The sequence below is a fragment of the Sparus aurata genome, chromosome 21, assembly GCF_900880675.1.
Source record: "Sparus aurata chromosome 21, fSpaAur1.1, whole genome shotgun sequence".
Taxonomy (NCBI): Eukaryota; Metazoa; Chordata; class Actinopteri; order Spariformes; family Sparidae; genus Sparus; species Sparus aurata.
The window spans coordinates 21,448,970-21,458,867 of record NC_044207.1 but is presented as its reverse complement, the minus strand read 5'-3'; positions in this window follow the sequence as shown (position 1 = coordinate 21,458,867).

Sequence of the window (9,898 nt, the reverse complement as noted above, 5' to 3'; positions counted from 1 at the left end):
CAGGCACTCGGAGAAAAGGGCTGGAAAATAGAGAGTGAGACCAGAGGAGAACCAGGTTGTGCCAGTAAAATATGTACACCGCAAACACCCAGGAGTAAGCAACGTACTCACAAAGTGCTTTTTTTTTTTTGCTGCAAAATATAAATGTGCCCCCGCAGCCCAGGTCCTAAACCTTTATGTAGTTTTTTTTGTTGTTGTTGTTGTTGTTGTTTAGAAAATTCATACTGTCAGCTTTCAAATACGTAGGAGTTGACAGATGTGTTTTCAACAAGGCGTCACCGTCAAAAAACAAAACTAGTCCAAAAAACAATGAGGTAATCGTATTTTGTTCACCACGCTGGGCACATATGGCTGCTCCGTGTTGTTATTCTCACATCCATTCATCCTCCACCTTGGTTATCTGCCCTCTGCAAGCCTGTCCAGCACAGCAGGGGTCCCCCCGGGAGAACAAACCCACACCGGCGGGTATAGAGCCGTCCCACAATCCCCTCTTCCTCCCCCCTACTCTGTCTGCCTCCTCCTGTCCCACCGTGTCCCTGCCTATATGCCCCGCCAGTCTGCCTTATGACCTGGCTGCTGATAAGACCAGAGGCCCCGCGGTGCCCAGCGGCTGGTGCCAGCACTTCCCTCTCATACAAAGTCAGTCGCACTGTGTCACAGATGGGATAGGTGATCAAAAGCAGCAGCCCGGCTAAAAAAAAAAAAGAGTAAAGACTGTGAGACAATAGAGGTCCATGACATGGTTGTGTGACCCTTTCAACCCTGTGTGCAGGTTCTTTTTCACTATACCGCTTTAGCCGTCCTAGTGGCATGACTATTGGAATAATCTGTTGTTCAATCCAACCACTTCAGCTGTAAAGGATATCAAACGTTTTACTGTTCCTGGATCATCTCAAGATTAAAATCACATCAGCAAGGTGCAATCAACAAAAAAGGTAACAAACCATGCACAAATTTATGTCACCTCACCATTAAAGTGTCTGGGTGTTTCAGTAGTGCATCAAACTCCAACAGAAACAGTCTTTCCTTATTACCAAAAGTCCACAAGATCCATTTAAGTGGCACACACTCCAAAACAAAGTATCTATTGATTAAACGGTGACTAAATGGTATTATAGTAGTATAGTATGTATATAAAAACATCAGCTCCCTCTACACCAGCTAGATCCTGAGATTGCAGCCATTTGATTGACAGCTCATTTGTGTCTGTGCCTGCCCTAGAACCTACAAATGCAAATGAGTGATGGTGAAGACCAGTGACCCAATCTCTCTTCTTTTTCCTCTGTCCTGAGCCACTCACACGCTAGCCTCCAGATGATCTATGCAGCATGTAGTGATTTCAAATCTGACAACATATAGTTTATTTAAGTTGTGTTTATCAGTAAGTTATTTTAACTCACTAACCGTAACGTAAGCTGTATTGGTCAAGGTCTTCAAGGACAACTCTGACTTTTTTCGCCTCACACTGACACCTATACAAGGAGGCACACACCTTCACACACGCACACTCCTATAGATACATGTTTACATACAACCCTTCACTCACTCCCCCACTCAATCACTCAATAATTCCCTTAAAAAGCACCCCTATAAAGAGAGAGGGAGAGTGTATGTCGTCTGGCATGGCTGAGTGCAGTTACTATTTGTCTGGACATATATAACAAGGCTCATCAATCTTCTTCAGGGACTGTTCGAGTTTGGATTAAAAACACCTGGGCCTCCGCGGGCTGACTCATGAGGTGGAAACATGCTCCTACCCTGTCAGAACAGCGAACAGCGGCCAGTCTAACACAACCTCAGACAGATAGAGATGGAGACCTGGGCAGGGTAGAGGACCAGGCTGGCGCTGGGGTGCTCTGGGAGCTGTCTGAAATATTATCCCTTCTTCCAGAGCGCCACTGGAAAGAAAAAGAAGGAGCGAGACAGCTTAGCATATGAATCTCTTCATTCAAAGCCATAATAAATCTGTTGGAAAAGATTAGAGGCGGAGGGAAGCAATACTCGTGAGCCAGCAGTCAAAAACATGCACGTTATTGATGATAAAACTGTGAGTCACCACACAATGCACCTCCTACTGGATGATGATTGAAGCAAAACATTAAAAAAGACCCAGCAGTGAGAAGGATATTGGCTTCCTTTGTGGTCTATTTGCCTTCCTGAGCTGTTCTTGGCTCTCACAAAGATTAAGTCAACTACAGAAACAAGGAAAGGTGAGACCTGAGGTAGACTTTAAAGCGTGCCCATGTTGAAAGGTTGGTATAATCCACGGAGGAAGGAAGAACAGGCGGTCTGAGGGTGTTTCATAAACACATTCCTGAGCAAAGCTGAAGCAGCGCCGACATTAAAAGGGAGAAATTGAAGGCAGTCCCTGCAAAGACAGATGATAAAGACATAGGCAATCATATATGTGTGTGTGTGTGTGTGTGTGTGTGTGTGTAAGACAGAGAGAGAGAGAGAGAGAGAGAGGTGCTTTGACCCCGGTCAAGTCACTTGACTTCTCGGCACCTCTGCCTACCCCAGCTGTATCAACACATCCCCGCTCTACCCAGGCAGGCAGGCAGTGGGCCGGCAGCGTGTCAGCAGCCTGGCTTCAGCCCATCACACGCTGACTGGGTGTTTGTGTGACTATGGTGGAGGGGTGGTGGAAAAGGGCCTGCACCCCTCACCACAGCTTCGCTCTACGGAATTTAAATTATTCCTCCCCCCCCCACTGGCAACCATGCCCTGAGTAAACAAGCAGCTGGGGTCAGGGGCAAAGCAATCAGCACCGCTGGGTAGCGCTTAATGGATTGCTGTGTTTGCTGACAGGTGGTTTGGTGGTGCCTCCAAATCTATGTGGAATCAGCGGAGGAGGGCCCTTTTAATGATAACAGTGTAACATCAAATGATTTAACATGAAAGAGAACTGGGAGTGTTTTATATATTTAATTAAAAGTTAGATTAACTAGAGTTGTTTGGTCCAACACCATTCTTGTTTTATCATTTCCCTACAGAAAAGACACTTAATATTACTTCTCTAGCGGTTCATTTTATAAGAACTTTGTTAGGAATGTGTTATTAAACGTAAAGTCAAGGTCTTGAGTTACTTACTGTCAGAAAAAGTTACTCTAAATATCGGAACCGTAAATGTTAACAGGACATTCGTTAAGCATTCATACATTAGCCAATCAAGTCTGCATTTTTTGATGACTGTTAATTAATGTATTTGTTCTCCTGGCAAAGTGATCAACTGTCCGTTGAGGGTTCTTCATGATTAATGGCACCGAACAAAGTGTCATGGAGGAGTCGCAGCTGCTGCAACTTGGCAGCCCAAAGGTTTTTCTCATAAATGACTCATTACCGCTACATAAAGCAGTAGCATAGAATGTATTGCCATTTGTTGCCCCTTACAAATGGTGTCACAATGGAAAGGTGTATCTATGACTTCTGTAGACTCAGGATGCACCGATTTATCGTTGACCGACATCGTCCAATCAGCAAATATGGCGGCATTCACCGATGTCAGTGGAAGATGTCTATCTATTGTATTTCTTTGATTTTAATATTCCATTTCATATTATAAAAAAATTAATACTTTTTTAATTAAGATCGGTTATCGGACAGTTTTTACCAGAAGCCGAGACCATTAAATTTACTGTCAAGAGGCGAGTCCAGTGGCCACAACAAGTAACACCAGATTACAAAAAGTTTAAATTAATGTTATTGGTGAGCTTTTATCTTGGAATTTGTACAGTAAAGGCTGTGAACACGTATGTTATAGATAAGAGATTACAGAAGATGGGAAAAGAAGCGAGCCCCGGGTGATAGCACTCTTCATCTTCTTTAAGTATAAATTGTAGTATAAATCAATACAGGGAGATTTGGTATAACCCCAGGAAACAAAAACACTTTGCGATTCTCTTCTTACCCACCTGAGATCTCGGGGGTTCATAACAGTCTTCATATCGTGCTTCACTCACTCACTGCAGCCGGTATACGGAAGAGGATGTGGATATTGGTGGAGGAAGAGAGTGGAAGAGGTGAACTCTGCAAGGGAGGTGTTCGTCTAGACATAAAATATGAACAGGACTATCTCACCTTCAGATGACAGATATAAAAACAATCAAATTATAGTATATAAGTATATAAGCGTAGAGAGGCTTCTTTAGTGTACAGTTTTAAAATATACGGTACCTGCACCATTTAGCAACCTGACTACCTCGCATAACCTCAGTATGGGCTGACTCATTTTCCATTTGTACGAACAGATTTGTTAAGATGATAAGACACGGCTTTCGTTTCAAGGGGTGACACAAAAGTCACACCACAGGAAGGCTGACTTTCTATACAGGCGGCTCTGCTTGAGCAGCTGTTAAAGATATGATGCATGTTTAATTTCTATCCACTGGGTCCCTTCTCAAATGGATTTAAGGATGTTGGATGCCCTCAGCAGTGACATTAAAAGAAAAAAAGTCTGCTACTTTGCTAATCCTCTCTGAACCTCTAATATCATTACTGCGGTAAATTCATCTTGGGGGAGGAGGAATGAATGGGCCTCTTTGTTTTATTATTATTATTTCTGGCAAGAGGAACCACACACACGTCTGTGCAGCGCTGACCGAAGGTCTTTACCCAGATGGCAGCAGTGCTACAACTTATTGTACAACAAACACATCTTTCAGGCTTTCCAGCCAGCACCGGCCTCACTATGGACTGGGACCAGGGCCAAACAATGCATTACCTCTCACCGCCTAACCTCCACTACTTCCATCCCACATAGTTAGCCCTTCTCTGAACAGGAGCATCCCAATCCCCAGGCTGATTTACTGTCCGGGGGATGCTGTGGGTTTCCTGCTCCAGAGTACACAGAAGCCACAGCAGGACATGCAGACAAATATTCTTTAACACAATAGTACTGTATGGAGAAGGGTTAGACATTCAGACTTTTGCTTATCAAATATTGCATGCTTTCCATTGGATGACAAATGACTATTTGGAGTTGAAAGCGTTGGTGGGGCCTTGAGTGCTTGGGTGTGCTGCTCTGTACAGTCTGTGTTCTGACAGCTGGCAGAGGAAAAAATTAACCTGGCAGAAACCTGCTCTCCACAAAAAAAGCAGTCAATAACAGGAACTCAATCAAACTGCCCTGGTTTCCGGTAAGCTATGCACTCTGGACTGCCTGGTCTGACAGAGGCTGGCTCGTTGAAAGACTGGTTGGCTGCAGGTCGGCCCCCACCGCAGCTCGGAGAACTCTCGGTTGGCTCTGTTGTACCACACTCATTTGTACCTCATCTGAATGAGGTTTCGTCTTTTATTCAGCGAGGTAAAAAAAAAAAAAAAAAAAAAATGTGCCTAGAGCTGCAATCATTTGCCAAAGAAAGTACTGAGCCCCAGCCTCAGGTTGGGTTAATGCAACATAAAGATTTGAGTTATCCTCTGCTTGCTTTTTAAGAGGCATGAGTGATTAAAAATAGAACTTTTCTGGAAACAGACACTTGCTGTATATGTCAGACAAATACCAGAATTGAGGAGTGCTGACTTTTTAAAGTGATATTCTGCCAAAGTGTATCATTTATGGAATAAAAGGGTTAGTGTGAGCAGAGCTAAAATGCTGTGAAATGTTAGATTACAAATGTAACATGTTAAAGAGCAGAGGAAAACTATCAAAACATCCATGGAAGCTCATCCAGCCGCCCCTGCTGCGTAATCTACGTCCAGTTCTTCCACAGTCAAGCCGAGGCCCGAGACGCTCTGTTGTGGTGGAACCCTGCCTCCAAGTGTTTGAGTAGCAGGTAATGTTTTGTTAAAAAAACAACAACACATGAACGTAAGTCATTCAATGCAGTGCCATCAAATATTTTTTACAGATACGTTCAGTATTTGAGACGTGGCAGATACATTTATTGACAATAACCAAAAACCAAAAAAATCAGTTTCCCAGCACACACCAGGATAGGACTGACACTATTTCAACAATCACAGTAAAAACAACGAGGAACTACGCCTGCTGCATGTTACTTCATCAGATTTGATTTCACTGACAATGTTTCCTTTCATGTTTGGATTTTTTTGGTTTACTTATTGCTCCCTGTTTTATTTTGAAAAGGTTCGTCCGAATGCGTCTCGCTGTGTTACTTCCTGTCTCTCTCTAGTTTTCCCTCCCTTGTTATTCTCCTGATTAGTTTCACCTGTCCCCGATTAGCCTCCTGTGAATTTAAAGTCTGTGTTTTCCCCTCTCCTTGCCAGTTTGTCTATTTTGCCATTGCACTTCAGCTGTGTAAGTGATTTCTCTTTAAGAAAAGGGTCGCCTGTAGCTGCTTTACCACCCCAAATAAAAAAAACAATACGCGAGGCACAACTTACTGAGTTGATCTTCCATATTTAAAAAAAAGTAGCTCCCTTGAGTCTATAGGAGAGATATAATTGGAATGCATGAACTGAATGCTCCCATGCTTCCCCCTACTTACTGTCCGTCTGCTACGCTAGGCTAAAAAACAAGGATATTTCACAAAAAGTCACATTTAAATCAGTATTTATTGATGTTTTGACCACTAAGCTGCAACAAAAGAAACTATGAACACAGCATCAATATGATGATCACCCTCCTTTTAGTTCTGTTGTTGGTCTCTCCTAATTCACAAGACAAATCTCTGGCTCTTTTGAAGCTAAATCCGCGATTATGTTCACTTACTCTTTTTTTTTTTTTGCTGGAGACTGCTGCTTGCTGAGGCCCAAATTGACACTTCGAGAGCAATGAGACTTTAAAAAAACAGCTAAGTTGCAGGCGAGAAAATAGAAACGGTTAGCAGAAAGACATTGAAATATTCGGTCCAGCTGATGGGAAAGTCCTTGCTAATATAAGAATATTGATTAAGTGCAAAAACTCTACGGTGTTAAAGTACAAACAGGTTGAAGTTCTGCATGAAGTGATGCAAAGAGAGAACGATGGCGGTCAGCGCCGGGGGTGAGGTGGACGCAGCTGTACACGTGGCATCCAATGTCACAGTCAGTAAACCTCCAGAGTGACAAGCAATGTTGGCAGGGGTGAGCTCTCCCTCGCTTGGATTCCACAGCTCCTGTCATCACCTCCACCTTGTTTAGTCTAAGTGTCACCGTCTATCAGATCACCGTAACACAGAAATGTTCCTCTTTTTTCCCCGCGGACAAAAGACGAGGCAGCGCTGCGAAAATCAGATCCAGACCCCGAGTAATAAGAGAGGTGTTTTTATGAACATTTAAAGGTCGAGGTTTTTTCACATTTTACCCAAACTGAGATGCTTCGCTGTGAGTTTGCCCCATTTTGATAACAGATAAACCATTGTTGAACTTTTGAACTCCGAACAAGAATGATAATTGTGGTTAATTTCCCTCCCGAGTTTCAAGAAGTTTTGTCTTTACAGTTGTTCGAAGGCACACAACGGATAAAGACTCACAGGTGGTCATTTTCTCAACAGTCTCCACCAGCTGTTTTACTTGTTCGTGGCTACTGTTTCAGTTGCGAATCGGCTTCATTTCATCAGCGAGCTCGCCATCCAGGAACCACTGCATCCTCAGTTAGCACGTGGGCTTTATGCATTTTTACCAGTCCTCCCGGAGTGAGTGATCAGTTGAGAGACAATTTGTTTAAAAAAATGCTTTTTAACTGCTTGTTTTGGAGTAAAATGGAGCTGAACATATTCATGTATTCCACAACAACACAAAACTGCAAGCACAAACGTTGTGTGTTTGGAAAGCGATCGATGAATTCACTCCGAAACGTACACATTACTCAACACAGCTCTTACACATTTAGTAATTTATTCAATTATTTGTGTGTCTCAGTTTGTACCGCATGCGCCCCGCGTAGAGAGGCTGTGTTCTCACCGCAGCTGCCCAGGATTCAAATCCAACCTGTGGCTCACTGCTGTCATCCTCTTTCTCTCTCTCCCCACTTTCCTGTCAGCTCTTCAGCTACCCTTTCATAGAAAGGCATGAAAATCCCTGAATTATAATAATAATAAGTGTTAAGAATTATTTTGTCTTCCAAAGAAGTAATATATATACAATTGTTTGGTAGAAAAATTATATTCTTACCTTTTTGAAATATGGTCAAAATTATGACTCAAGTTAAACACAACAAGAAATCATGGCAGCCAGACATCAGCGCCCTTAAAGTTCCTATTTGGGAGATACTTGGATTTTATCTCTCAATCCCAGTGTTTTCAAGTTTAAGGATTGTAGGTCAGGTTAGGCGAGTTAGGAATGAGACTAGAAAAATCAGCTATAGGACCTTCAAACTGCCGTGCTCTGGTGTGCTTCAGAGCAGCTTCGGGTCCTCTGAGTAAATAGTTTCCCCCATTCGCTGTAGAAGTAGCTCGATACACGGTGTGCGTATTTGAATCATTCGGACAGAATCACAAGTGTGATAGAATATAAATTTTCCTTACATTTTCCAAGTCTCATTAATACGGATGGACCCGCTGTAAATGGACATGTCACTGTACACAAAGGCTTTAGAAAACCACAGTGCTTGTAAGTTAAGCTTTGGCTGGTATTACTTTTATATGTTATATTATTAACACATTTAGACTACTGGTGTTGTTCTGATCTTTTGTTTTTATGTTGTTATTTGAGCCTCTTGTATTTAATTGTATCTTACTTGAGTCATTAATTCACAAGGTTCCAATAGTTAGAGGTGATTCTACCACAGACATGTAACATTCAGCTGCTGCTGCCTTTTGCAAAGTTTCCTTACGAATGGAATAAATGTGTTGCCATTTTTTCAGAGAAGAAGAGGAAGAACTTGATGACTTTGCAGAGAGCTGAAGTGCAAAGCTGGTGACTGCGGGGGGGCTCCAGGTACCTGACCAGCTGCCTCAGGGCGAGCGGTTTGGGCTTCTGGCTTAGCGATGACCACTCCGGAATGGGCCGCGGCCTCTCGTGTCCCTTGTATCAAACTCCCAAAGTTATTAACACCTACTTACGAGATGTCATACAGGCGCCACCCTCTGGCAGAAGACCTCAACTACACCTCTGTCACAAAATATTTACAGCCCTTTTGTCCGCCTGTCTCGGATGATTCCCGCCTCTTCAGTCCAGCGTGATAAAGGATAGAATAGTTAAAGGATGCAGAACGTTGACCTCCAACATATGCACACAGAGACCACCATCGTCCTCCATCTCCACACTTTCTCACACTCTTTCTTGCCCTACCATGTTTAGAGCCACGGCTTCGGACTAATTGAATAAGCAGCGACCCTGTGGACGGCCTCTCTGAGGGATTAGGATATGATCTCAAAAGAGCACTCCTCTGAGGGCAAACACAGCCAATTTAGAGCCATTTCATGCTCTGCGCTTCAGCACACGAGAGGCCGGCATGAAGGCCACACACACACACACACACACACACACACACACACACACACCAGAGAAAAGTAATTTATGGGCTCTCAAATCAAGCATGCCTTAAATTCTGGTCTTTCTCTTATGAAACACAGCTGTTTTTTCTTTCTTTTTTTGTCTCTGCCGTGCCTCCCTAAATACTGCAGAGAACATTAATTATCATAAAATACCTCAGCATGAAAGACACCTGAATTACACATTCTCATAAACCAGCAATTAAATGTTGAATAATTATCACCATCAGGATCTCAAAAGTGATACTGCTGTATTTAAAAAAAAAAAAAAAAAATCAACTGTAGAAAAGCTTGCGATTTTGTCCATTTAAGTCTGTTTTTGATTTGATTGTATTTCTCGAATCACCCAGCTGTGACCCCTCGAATGCTTTCACCCTTCTGGCTCAACGCCAAGGCTTTGTTTCATCAAATTAATTGTCTGAATCCTGTTTTTAATGATGCCTGCTCCCAGGCCCCTCTGCGGACTGTTTCTCGTAATTATAAGAAGTGAAAGGATTTAATTTACAGATACGAATCCCCTGGAG